Here is a 14483-nt window from a genome sequence, read left to right as displayed (position 1 = left end):
TTTCCACAGGAGCATACCCCCCTGCCCTTTGCCAAACAAATGAGGGCAAGTTATGCTACTGATGTTCAAAGAAAGCCATTCTGAAGGATAATGTTTCTGTTGACTTCACTTTTGACTGTTAAGGAGCATGGAGAACTGCTCCCTGGTGTGACAGGGAGGATCTTGAAAGACACTGTGAATTTGCTGTTGGTCCTCAGCCCAGTATCCCTAGCTCCATACCCCCTTCTCTGCTCTATCTTTACTGGGGCTCCTTTCCTCTCTTCAATTGCCCAGTGGCTTCATATTCTTTCATTTTACTTCTCACCCATCCCAGTTAAGTTCTACTGCCCACTCCTTCTCTCTCCAGTCCTTCACCTGCTTAACTTCTACCCAAACTTTACGAAGATTGGCTCAGCTGTTATCTCCTCCTGGAAGCCCTCTCTGAATTTTCTGGGGTGGACACTGTGCCTCTCTTTTGTGTTCCAAAAGCCTAAGGGGCATCCAGAAGTACCCCCTTATCTGTGGTTTCAGTTAACCTGGCCAGAAAACAGGTGAGTACAGTACAATAAGATATTTTGAGAGATAGAGAGAGAGAGAGAGAGAGAGAGACCACACTTAGTTAACTTTCATTACAGTATACTGACATAACTATTCTATTTTATTATTAGTTATTGTTGTTAATCTCCTCCTGTGCCTAATTTATAAATTGAACTTTATCATATGCATGTGTGTATAGGAGAAAAAACATAGAATATGTAGGGTTAGGTACTATCCATGGTTTCAGGCAACCAGTGAGGGTCTTGGACCGCATACCCCATGGATGAGCGGTCCATTGTATTTATATTATGACACTTTTCACCTTACATGGAAATTTGCAGTCTCCTCCTCAAAGGTCCTAGAAGTCAGGAAGCCTGTCATTCATCCTTTTGTCCCCACTGCCTGTCAGGCACTAGCACATGCTAAACAAATGAAGGCCTAAATTTCCACAAAACTTCTTAGCCTAGGATAGTACCAACAAATGTCCTACAGAAATGCCTCATGCTCCTTTCCTCCAGACAGAAATTTCAAACACCCCAAGAGTTATGAGTTGCAAACCTGCCAAAGCTTTGCATCTTTGAGATCGGAGTATTAATCTCTAATACCTAGAAAGAGCACCAGGCAGAAAACAGGTACCTGAACCAGGAAGACCACTTCCGTTATGAGACTTGGAAGTTTGCTGAGCATTCCTAACATTTTTTCTTCCATCACAGTCCCTTGTTCTGGCATCAACTCATTATGGAAAGGGGAGAAGGGAAGTGAAAAGGAGAATGGAGAACCTGGGACCACTGCCAAAAAAAAATCTTAGACCACAGTGGGATCACACATAAAGAGCAAGAAGCTGCCAGCTCTCAGAAGAATTGATCTGTCCCAATTCAAGGCATGCAGCTCTTGCTGGAAGAGGGAAACCAGCCAGAACCCCCACCATCTCCGTTCTCACTTCACCAAACCCTGCTGGAGTGACAGCTATTCCCCACCCGGGATTTCATCAGTCTCCTACTTGGCAAAGCTTCCATGGGTTCTTTCATTAGCTAAGGAAGCCACCATTACATTTTATATAAATCAGCAATAGGCCAGTTTATTGTTCCCAAGAGACCAAAAATTACAGTATTTGAAAGAAGAGGGACATGAAGAAAAAGAGTTAACTCTGCTCTGCAAAACAGGACACATGTCAATTGTTTTGAAAGTCAGTACCTTTCTTGCTCTGTGGTAAGAGAGTCTTGCAAATTGTCTGAACAGCTGGTAGTGTGTTCCTCCTCTTCCTAACGAATTTATACTATATGAACCTAATGACTTATGCTTGTCTTTGGTAGAAGCATGTGTGGGTGTGTGTATGTCTTATTTAGTGGTTACTCGCTGAAAAAGTAGTAGACTAAAAAAGGCTGTCTGCAACTCCCACTGTGATGGAATCTTCAAGGTGCCTGGAACTGGAGTCCCATACTCTAGATCTCTCTGTGGTACTCAGAATGCAAAAAGCTTCCTACCCATGCTCCTGTCTCCACCATCAACCTCAAACTAGTTGAAAGATTTGTAGGGCAAGAGACTACAAACTGCCTGCCTGCCATCTGCCCAAGTCAGGGATATGTTTGAAATCCAGACTGGTCACCAAACATTGGGACCCTTTGCTTGTAATTGGGAATTTAAGAGCTGGCATCTTGCCCTATGCTTGGAACTCTCAGAACTTTCATACCTGGCACTACACAGGATTAAGAACGGACCCTTGACCCTAGGTCCATCCCTGGCCAGTCAGAAGTAGGAAGATATTACCTGGGGTGCTTTAGGAAATGTATCCCTGCTCCTTAGAAAGTGATATAAAGGGATAGTTCCCTTCTTCCTCTGAACATTGCTGTAACTGATTTTGATGGCTGGAACTGCTGGGGCCATTTGGTTACCATCATGAGGGTGAAGCCAACACACAAAAGGGAAGAAAGCAAAGGCCATAATAAGTGGAGCTGGAGCCCTGACATACCACACCGGTAGCCTGATCTACTGCTGGGTTGCTTATTATGTGAGAAAACAAATTTCCTAATTATATTTCTTTAAGCCACTTTGAGTTGTCTGTGACTTAGATTAATAAATAAAAGCATAGTAAGTTATACTCCCCAAATACACATGGACACATACATACACACACACACACACACACACACACACACACACACACAATCTATATTCTCTAGACAGTCCTTGCTGTTGGAAATGCTATTCGTTAGTGAACCATCCCTTTCATTGGGGAATATTCTTTCTACCATTTCTGGGAAATGTTCTTTTAAGTCTGTTTATTTTTGTTTTATTTTTTTATTTTTTTATTTCAATAGTTTTTGGGAAACAGGTGGTTTCTGGTTGCATGGATAAGATTTTTTGTGGTGATTTCTGAGATTTTGGTGCACCCATCACCTGCGCAGTGTACTGCACCCAATGTGTAGCCTTTTGTCCCTCATCTCCCCTCCCACCCTTTCCCCCAGGTCCCCAAAGTACATTATATCATTCTTATGTCTTTGCATCCTCATTGCTTAGCTCCCACTTATAAGTGAGAACATAAAATATTTGGTTTTTCATTCCTAAGTTACTTCACTTAGAATAATGGCCTCCAGCTCCATCCAAGTTGCTGTGAATGCCATTATTTCATTCCTCTTTATGGCCGAGTAATATTCCATGGTGTATATATACCACATTTTCCCTATCCACTCGTTGGTTGATGGGCACTTAGATTTGTTCCATATTTTTGCAATTGCAAATTGAGCTGCTACACACATGCATGTGCAAATGTCTTTTCCATATAATGTAAGTCTTTATTTTTTTAAAGTTTGTTTTAAATTTTGTTTGATAATATGTTGAGTCCTTACCAAACATTAGACACTCTAGGCTGTGAAGAGTATAGGTTAAGAGACACAATGAAAAGATGGAGGTGGTCTTTAATGATTTGGATTTTTTTTAAATGAGGGAGAAGAATTGGAGAGGCCACTATCTTCTTGGATTCCCCTCATTTTCACCATGAGGCTCACTGCAGATGAATCAGCTCCACCAGGCAGAGAGGAAAGTACAGATGTGCTCAGTGAAGAGGAAGAAGAAGATGGATTTGGCCCTGAGATCCTAATTCATTTCTACCTGGAGGACATTTTTATTTTGCCTGCAGCAAACAGAAAGTGATCCATTGCAATTGTGATTCAAGGGTACTGCCTTCCTGCCTTCCTCCTTTCTCTTCTGCTTTAGAAGAGAGAAAGTTTTGAAGAGACAAACTCATTCTCTAGAATGTAAAACCAGAGCTCAACAAGAGAAAAAAAAATCATTATAAATGTCAGATCAAGGTAGAATTAATTTGAATATCTGGGTTACCATAGAGACCAGGGCATGAATTGACCCCACTGACCCCTCAAGTTTTCCCGAAGATGACTTCTAGTTCAGAAGGTGGCACCATAATCCCAGGAAATGATTGCTGGTTTGTGGGGGGTATGAAGGAGCCAGAGTCGGAAGGCAGCTCAGGAAAGCTGCAAGATGTTCATTGGGTCAAACTGTGTAACTAACTGGTCTTACTGATTTCAAGAATAGGGCTCTATTCAATTCCTATTACATTTTATTCTTTATGATGTGTTTGCACATCTATTGTTTTACTTGAGCTCTCAACAACTCTGCAAGATAGGTGATGTGGCTATTAATATTTCAATTTTATGAATAAATAAGTAGAGTTACAGAAAGTTTAAGAGTCTTATCCAAGGTATGAAATGATTATTAAAGAGACAGGACTAGACCTCTTATCTCCCAACATCAAATTCATTCATCTTTTCACTCTGTCATACTTCACTGCCATGGGATTACATGTAAAGGCACTACACCTGAAAAAACCAACAATGAAAAATGACCTCTTTGTCTCCATCCTAACCCCCTCCACTCACCTAATTCTATGTGGTTCTGGCAAGAAATTGGGGTGAGAATTTGAAGGGCCCTTAAGTGTCACATGACAAAAGCTGGGCTGTGGATACTCACAATTGACAGAGGACACAGGTGAATTCATCAGTCATGTATTCAAGAGGGCTGTATGGTGCTCTTCTCTGCCCCCATTATGCACTCAGCACCTTTGGGAACACAAGAGAAGCACAGAAAACACACTCCCGCTGTGCTAAATCAGCTCACACGCCTCTAGAAAGATGAGATAAGACTCGGGAAACAATTAGTGGGTGGTCCAAGACAAGAGATAATCAAGTTTTAGATTGTGTGATTAAAACATAAAGAATAATAGGAGTTCACAGAAGAAATAGATCACTGATAGATTCATGGAGAGGTAGGGCTAAGAAAGATTTGAATGATGGTGGGAATCTGGCCAGGTGAGAAGTAGGAGGACAGCTCAGGTAGAAGGAACTATCAGTCACATTGTCTGTGACAGCAGAGTGAAGAAAAAAAAGTCCTGTGGTCTTACATTCAGATCCCAAACACACACACACACTCCAGATGTCACTTAACATTTATGAGTCTGTAAACTGGGATAATGACAGTTACTGCATAGAAAATAGTGAGGGTTAAATGAGATTATGTATGAGGTCAGCTCCTAGCATAATGCTCAGCACAGAGGAGATTCTTGATACTTTTTGGCTAACCTGAAGAGAAAAGGAGCATGTCCCGCTACTGCCCAATTCACAATTTTTAACCATGAGACATATGCTGTCATGGATCTTTGAAAAGAAACAAACGTAGATATTTCTTAAGCATTGATCCTGGTTTAAAACACACACACACACACACACACACTCACACACACACACAGCCCGGCATGGCATGGTGGCTCATGCCTGTAATCCCAGCACTTTGGTAGGCCAAGGTGGGTGGATCACTTGAGGTTAGGAGTTCGAGACCAGCTGGCCAACATGGTGAAACCCCGTCTCTACTAAAAATAACAAAAATTAGCCAAGCATGGTGTGGCAGGCACCTGTAGTCTCAGCTACTCCAGAGGCTGAAGCACGAGAATCGCTTGAACCAGTGAGGCAAAGGTTGCAGTGAGCCGAGATCACGCTGCTGCACTCCAGCCTGGGCAACAGAGCAAGACTCCATCTCAAAAAAACAAAACAAAACAGAAAACACACAAAAATGCTTTAATAGACAATTGATAATTTTTGACAATTGGATCTGAAATAGTCTATAAATCCTTTTTGGTGATGAGAGGGAAGTTATTGTTTATGGAAAGACTGGTGACTACAGTGCTACCTTTTACAAAGCCAAATTGAAAGGACCAGAGTGGCTGGTGCCAGAGGCACTGGAAATTTAAGAAGATGGGAATGGGGAGAATATATTTGCTTCTCTATGCAGAAAAAAATACATTTTTGGCCCCTGGGTTCACCTGTAGGAGTCAGGCTCCTAAAGGGGAACTGTGGAGGAAAATAATAACCCCCATAAGTTCTTAATTGGAGTGGACCCCTGCTACAAAAGACAGATTAACAAGAGAAAAACAAACAAGTATATTAACATGTAGATATCATATGTAAGTGGCAGACACCCAGAGAAGGAGTAGTTCTCAAAGAGGTGGTTTGAATTCCAGCTTATATAACATCAACAAATAAGAGAACATTTTTAGGGAAGTGACAAGATAAAGGAAAAAAAAAAGAATTTGAGTCTCTACAGCCAGCCACATGGAGGGAAGGGAAATAAATGAAAGGTAAAGGCTAGTTAGTCCCATTTGTTAATGTAGATTCCTCTGCTATTATTTCCAGGCTGATGAGGGTCTAAAGCTGTCTTCAGTGGCTAACCTTTGTTCTCCCTAGTAGAGTAGGGAGCAGGGCTGGATACATTTTGTTTTTGTAAATATCTGCCCTGCTTTTAAGCAAATAGAGGGAGGGCAGAGAGCTTTCCTGCATCTGCTTCTTAATTGCCTTCAACTCTTCATATTTTGGTTTGACATATACCGATCTCCCACAACTGTTTCCTCTAACAAAGGCAGCTGCTCAGATATCAAGGGAGATTCTGATGGACTTCAGGAATCCTTTCACTGAGTGAGCTATGCAAAGCTGGGCCAGATGTGGACTGTTCAGGACAGCCAAAAGGAGCCTTCCTGCTTCCACCAGCAAAGCAGCAACACTCTTCTCTGTCATTTCATATACATTGTTCTTCTCTCTCCTAAACAAATCTTCAACAGATATTTTAAAATATTTATTTATTTATTTATTTTATTTTGAGACAAGTTCTCGCTCTGTCACCCAGGCCAGAGTGCAGTGGTGCAATCTTGGCTCACTGCAACCTTCGCCACCCGGGTTCAAGCAATTCTCCCACCTCAGCCTCCTGAATAGCTGGGATTACAGGCGTGTGCCATCATGCCTGGCTAATTTTTTTTTTTTTTTGTATTTTTAGTAGAGATGGGATTTCATCATGTTGGCCAGGCTGGTCTCAAACTCCTCACCTCAAGTGATCCACCTGGCTCTGCCTACCAAAGTGCTGAGATTACAGGCATGAGCCACCATGCTTAGCCTCAGAATATTTATTTAAAGTAGACTACATTGGTCTGCCCCATGTGGTTCAGGACCTGCATTCTGATACATCTGGGGCATTGAATGACAGCAAAAATCTCCCTAAATCTCCTGTAAAAACAAAATTATGTCATAAGAATTGCTTGTTTTAATAATTTAAAGGCTGTAGATACTAATATTAACAGTGCTTAAAATTTCCAAAGGATTTTATTGTAAAGCATAAACGAGAAAGATTTTCTCAACCCTGTTTGCTTGTTTTTCTCCCTTTAGCCAGCTCTCACTAACAAGAAACCTGAATTCTTGCAGTGCTCTTGAGCCAGAATCTTAATGCTCTTTTCAGGCCAGGAGATGCTCTACAGACATTGTAGCTTGTAGAGCTGGATGTTATGGGCCAATATCTGAGGCTTACTTAGGAATTCCTAGGTTTAAAATGTCAAGGTTTCTATTTTAAAGAAAGACTTTCTCACAAACCCTTATTATATCCCACAAAACAATGTATGGCTGACTTTGAATTCCTTTCAACAATCCATTAAACACGCACCCACACACACACACACACACACACTCACACACACACACACACACCTTATTAAACAGCCACGTCACAAGGGTACCATCTTTACCCGAGCAGCTTACATGCTACAGGGACATTTCAATTAATTTATCTCTGTCTGCCGTGCTTACTCCCTTGTTGATGTCAGTAAACAGGGTGAACAAGCTGTCAAGTCATCTTTAAAAAATTAACTCTCAGCCTCTTGGGTTTGTTTAAGGCATTTAGGAAAACATCCTCCTTTCATACTGCCCTGCTTCCTCATCTTGTCTTCTGGAATTAGGAAGAAAGGTGAGAAGATGGGCAACAAGAGCAAAAACTCTGTCTCAAAAAAAAAAAAAAAGAAAGGTGAGAAGACAAGGATTTGGAGGAAATAATGGGGTGCTGGATGCTAAGCCTGGTTCCCGCAGGGTTTTCTAACCCCTAATTCTGAATACAATCTAAGTCAAAGGCTGTAAACAATATGAAGGGCAGCACGCTGGAAAGAAGTCACTTCTTCCCATTCTAAATAGCTGGCTCCTCACTCCTCTCTCCTCTCCTCCAGCTGATGTGCTTTTCCCAAGCCCCTAGTGTATTCTTTTTCAAAAATGCATAGGCCGGAAGTCCTGAGCCTAGATTCATTTAGTGCCAAAAGCTGCAATCTCATTTCTCCATTGAAAAGGTCAGTTTTAATGCTCTTTATTATTGAATTCAATGGCGATGTAACAACAGTCACGGAAATTTTGAAAAGAAGAAAACATCCGTAATCCCACCTCTCCAACACAGCAACATTCTCATGTTTGTCTCTCCCCTCTGGGATTTGTCTCCCTGCAGTCACCCTTTTAGAAATGTGCAGATCTAGGCATTTGCATCATTCTTTATTTTACTTATTGTTTTCCAGTCTCAGACTCTTCCTGGTAGGTTTCCCTGCCTCTCTCTGGGAGCCAGGGAAAGACCTCAGTGTGCCTGGCCCCATTAACAGTTAGGATTGGCACACAGTCCAGGGGAGGGTGTTGCAGGCTGAATGACCCCAGCCTGCATTTGGGGTGACCCCAAAAAAGATATATTCATGTCTTAAAGCCTAGAACCTGTGAAGATGGCCTTGTTTAAGAAAAGGGTCATTGCAGAAATAATTAAGTTAAGGATCTTGAAATGAGAACATCCTGGATTAACAGGGCAGACCCTCAATCCTATGACTAGCGCCCTTGCTACCAGTGGTGAATCCGTACAGGTCTGCAGCAATCTCAATTCTTGCCTCCTCAGGAAGAATTTGACTGAGGGGCATAAAGCATAAGGAGAGACCAAGGCAAGTTTTAGAGCAGGAATGAAAGTTTATTAAAAAGCTTTACCCCATCCCTACTAAAAAAAATACAAAAAATTAGCTGGGTAGTGATGGGCGCCTGTAGTCCCAGCTACCTGGGAGGCTGAGGCAGAAGAATGGCGTGAACCCAGGAGGCAGAGCTTGCTGAGATGCGCCACTGCACTCCAGCGTGGGTGACGGAGCGAGACTCCATCTCAAAAAAAAAAAAAAAATGCTTTAGAGCAGGAGAGAAAGGAAGTAAAAGTAAAGTATACAAAAATATACTTGGAGGAGGGGCCAAGTGGGCAACTTGAGAGATCAAATGCGCAGTTTGACATTTGACTTGGGGTTTTATACCTTGGCATACTTCTGGGATCTTGCATTCTTTCTCCCTTGATTCTTGGGGTGGGCTGTCCGCTTGTGCAGTGGCACTACCTGTACTCCCAGCCACCTGAGATCTGACCCATTTCGAGGGATTCTGTTAGTCTTATTCCAGAGCTGAATCCGTTTCTGAGACCTTGACCATACACGAAAATCGTTTCCATGTTAATTGCCCTTAGGCCTGAACCGACAGAGTCTCACCCTCAAGTTATACATTTATCTCTTTCCCACGGACCAGACACTCGTCACTGCTTCTATGCTATTGACTTGTGCCTGAACTCAGGATAAGATACGCTTTTTGGAGTATGTGCCACCTGTGTTGGTGATTTTGTAGAACAGAGGGAAGTAGCACTTGAGAGGGGCTGCATGTGCAGTGTGTTTACTAAAGCTGTATGCATGCTCACTTGATGAGTCATTCCCTTACCAGTTGAGCGTTCCTAGAGGAAAGTCATATGCCTATTAAACTCCACCATTTTGCCTCTTAGTGCTCACGTGTGAGCCCACTCGGTCAACTCTTAGAGAGCTTACTGGGAAGCTGCTGATCACCAGTTTCAGCTGTTTCTATCTATTGGGAGACTGCTGTTCCCTGGCACCAGCCGCAACCAATTATTTTAGAGAGTTTGACAACCACCTGACCATCATCTAATGGTGGCCTGACATTCCTGGTTGGGGGTTGTTCTCCTGCACTACTCATGTCTGACTAGCTACCTATTGTAACATCCTTATAAGAAGCAAAACAGGCTGGGCGCAGTGGCTCATGACTATAATCCCAGGACTTTAGGAGGTCTAGGTGGGCAGATAACATGAGGCCAGGAGTTCAAGACCAGCCTGGACAACAGGCGAAACCTCGCCTCTACTAAAAATACAAAAATTAGCCAGGCGTAGTGGTGCATGCCTGTAATCCCAGCTACTCGGGTGGCTGAGGCTTGAATGAGAATCGCTTGAACCTGGGAGGAGGAGGCTGCAGTGAGCCGAGACTGTGCCACTGCACTGCAGCCTGGGTGACATAGTGAGACCCTATCTCAAAAAAAAAAAAAAGCAAAAACAGAGAAGACACAGAAATAAGGGGAGAAGGCCACATGAAGATAGAGGCAGAGATTACAGTGAAGTAGCCACAGAAACTCCTAGAGCCACCAGAAGCTGGAAGAGGCAAAGAGGGATTCTTCCCAGATCCTCCAAGACGGAGCCTGACCCTGCCAATACCTTGATTTCAGAAGTTCTGGCTCCAGAACTGCACAAGAATACATTTCTGTTGTTTTAGGTCACCAAGTTTGTCATTATTTGTTACAGCAGCCCTAGCAAACTAATACAGAAGGTAACAGATTTCACAGTTTCAGGGATGAGATTTCATAGCTGCTTTCTGAATCTACCCTACAGGGGAGCCTGTCTTCCCATCTGGCCCATTCTACCCGGGGATCATGGGCAGTTGGAGTTTCCTCCCACACCTACAGCTCCCTGGTGTCTTGACAGGGGGCACTGCCTGTACCCCCAGTCACCTGAGATCTGACCCACTTCTAGGGATTCTGTTAGTCTTCTTCCAGACCTGAATCCCTGTTTTTGAGATCTTGACCACATACTAAAATCTTTTCCATGTTAACTGCCCTTAGATCTGAACCGACAGACTCTCTCCCACAAGTTGCACACTTATCTCTTTCCTACGGACCAGACACTCATCACTGCTTCTGTGCTATTGACTTGTGCCTGAACTCAAGAAAAGATCTGCCTTTTGGAGTATGTGCCACCTGTGTTGATGATTTTGCAGAACAAAGGGAAGTGGAAGGTGCTGCACCTGTCCTGCACCTGCTGTATGTATCTGATGCTCTCTGGGGGTCTTTTTTTCCCCTGCTGCTTTAGATAATGTCTCTCTGAACCTTGGCTATTTAGGCAAACTTACACAAACTCTTATCCCCTATTTCATGACTTAATTCTTCATTTAGAAATTTTTTTAAAGTTTGGTTTATTATTGGGTTTCCCCCAGAGTTGTGTGCGGACTTTGCCCCTTTCATCTATTAGGGTTTAAGATGTTTTCCTTCTAAATTTGAACAAGCTACTTTATACCTGACCCAAGTGTCCTCAGTGCAGCATGACAGTTAACTTTAGGCGTCAACTTAACTGGGCTGAGGGATGCCCAGATAGCTGGCAAAACATTATTTCTGGGTGTGTCTGTGAAGGGCTTTCTGGAAGAGATTAGAATTGGAATCAGTGGCCTGAGTGCAGAAGACCCATCCTCCACAGAGTGGGTGGGCATCACCCAATCCATTGAAGGTCTGAATAGAACAAAATAGAGGAAGAGCTAACTTGCTCTCTCAACTTGAACTGGGATATTCATTTTCTCCTGCCCTTAGACATCAGCACTCCTGGTTCTCAGGCCTTCAGATTCAGACCTGGACTTACACCATCAGCTCTCCCAGTTCCCAGGCATTTGGGTTTGAACTAGAACTACACCACTGGCTTTCCTGGGCCTCCAGCTTGCAGGAAGGGGACTTACCAGCCTATATCAATACACTATGATTCAGTATCTCCGGAGCACACTAACTAACAAAAGAAGGCCTCCCTGCCCAGAGAAGGTTCAAGGACCCCACCTCAAGGCACCAGCATCTCCACACCTGAGGTCAGGCCATGGCCTTGTGCTTCTCTCTGCTCCTGCTTCTGTAGCCTGCTCCATTCCGTATCTTGTAGTGCCAGTCAAACTCTGCCTTTCCACTGGCTTCCACCAGGAATGCAACAACAACAAACTCATAAAGCTGGTAACTTTACCAAAGACTTCAGAGTCACCAATATGGTTCTGTCCTCTCGGCCCAAATGTGCCTCCTGCCATCACCCACATGATCATCGTGTGGCCCCCTGGCATGCAGGCAGAACACCATGCTAAATACCAGCCCTGCAGATCCCCCTGGGAAAAGCTCCATCTAGCTTGTCCACCTTCCTCTGCACTCTGGACCTCCAGGGAGTAACATTTTCTCCATCTTATTCTATATTTATTAAAAAGATGAACTATTTCAAACTGGTTAAACTCTAATCCTTGAGCAAAATCACATTCGCCATTAGAAGGAAGAAGCAAGTACAAATCCTGGTAGCAGTCACCTGCAGAGCCAGGATGTCCTAGTGTAGGGTGGGTGAATTGTGTGTGCATGCCTCTGTGTGTGTGTGTGTGTGTGTGTGTGTGTGTGTGTGTGTAGGGAGGATCTTCTAAGGAATGGAGGTAAAAAGGAGTGCATATGAGCCTTGTCCCAACCCCAAAATAATCTCTTGAAAACACGCAGCCCACACCAGCACACTGTAGCTATTCAAATGTCATCAAAATATGGTTTCACTCATATTTCAATGAAAGCAAACCCTCACTGAGTTAGGTGAGTTCAGTTGCTCATTGCTTGTGCTTCTATTGTGGCATTTATTTCATTCTAGTTTATTTATGACTTGGCTTTTAAATATTTATTTCACCACTGAACTCTAAGTTCCTTGTATCTATACTGGGTTGAATAGCGTTCCCTCAAAATTTACGTCCATCTGAACCGGTGCAGACTTAATCAAGGTAAGATGAGTGGGCCCTAAATCCAGTCGTCGGTGTCCTCTTAAGAAGAGAGAGATTTGGAGACACAGAGAACACACAAACACAAAAAACACACAGGGAAGAAGAACCATGTGAAGAGACACAGGAGAGAAGCCATGTGGAGACAGAGGCAGAGGCTGGAGTGATGCATCTGCAAGGAAAAGAACACACAGGGGTGCCAGCAACCACCACGAGCTGGAAGAAGCAAGGAAGGATTCCTCCCGAGAGTCTTCAGGGGGGTATGGTCCCACTCACATCTTGATTTTGGATTTCTAGCCTCCAGAACTGTGAGAAAATATATTTCTGTTGTTTTAGGCCAGCCAGTTTGTGGTCATTTGTTATCTAGGCAGCTGTAGGGAATTAATACAGTATCTATTCTGGTATCACAACGCAGAGCACAGTACTTTGCTTAATGTGGGCCCTGCCCAGCATCTAGAGAAAAAAAGCATAAGCTTTGTGCAAGGAAGTGGCAAATGGGCTAGGAGGATGGTGACGGTGGCTCCTATTTGTTGAGCCCCTGTTTTGCGCCAATCCTTATGACTCAGCTCAGACAGGGTGACTCCTGCTTCACAAGGCAGGAAACTGAATCTAAATGATGGCTGTCTGCCCAGGGTACCAGGCAGTGGAGATCAGACTCCAGGCCTGGGTCTGGCTGACACCTAAATCTGCAATCTTTCTTTCAAAAGATGTTCACATCTCATGAGGCGTTTTGTTCCACCAACCTGAGGTTGCTGAGATCACACTTCTGAGAAAATAAGTGTCTGCAGAATCCGTAGGAAAGGGAAGAAACTGGCATTTGCCCAAGAGAGTGACATCCCATGATTCTAGGACCCTCTTTAGGGAGACTGAAGTAACTATCAACCTTTTTAGAAAAACTTCTTGCCTCTGAAACCACCTCTGATCCCCTGGGTGCTGCTAATGGAGTAACTTCTAGCTCACTCCTTTGCCAACTGAAAGAGACACATCGAAGAATTTTCAAAACAGAAGACTCTATAGGGTTTCTTTACAGACATTGAAAGCCAGTAGCAATATGAATAATGTTGTTATAACTTGTCCACATCTGATAATATCAAGAGACTGCCACCAGAAACAGCCAGAGCACTGGTCAAGGTGCAATAATGACAAGTCCCTGCAAAGGAAATCAGTCACCAAAGGAGAGGGGAGGTGATGGTAGATGATTAGGAAATAAAAATTTTAAATTACAGGAATAGAAGAGTAGAAGTATCATAAAAGTGTTGTTAATCAAAAGGATAGATTTCTGCTTTGTAGCTGAAATCTAACACTCATTGCGTATACACTTTTTATTGTAGAAAGTGACACAAGGCTAAATCATAATAATGTGAATCAATAACTAATTAGCATTTATAAATGCAGCTACTGGGAAACATATTTCAATTTCATAGCAAGGAAGCTGAAGAATCGATTAACAAAGCCGAAAGTGAAGCAAGCACATGTTTGGCCAGGCTAAACGTAGAAGTGCAATTTGAGTCAAAGTTGTGCTCCCAAAATGTACAAGTATAACCTGATGGCACTAGTTCAAACCAAACCAATAATCAGACCCAGAGGGAAAGGATATGCATAAGATGCTCAGTTTCCCCCCAGAGTTACTGGGGAAATAGATCATCTTCTCCAGATATTTTTTTCTAGGATGGCCTAATGAAGATGAATAGAGAAAAGGAAATAGGCAAAGAGGGGGAAACAAGTACAAGAATTGTGCACATGTGGCGCTTTGAAAGGTGCGAGGGTGCATGGTCTGGT

The sequence above is a fragment of the Pongo abelii genome, chromosome 14 (genome assembly GCF_028885655.2).
Source record: "Pongo abelii isolate AG06213 chromosome 14, NHGRI_mPonAbe1-v2.0_pri, whole genome shotgun sequence".
Classification (NCBI taxonomy): Eukaryota; Metazoa; Chordata; class Mammalia; order Primates; family Hominidae; genus Pongo; species Pongo abelii.
This window is presented reverse-complemented; position numbering follows the sequence as displayed.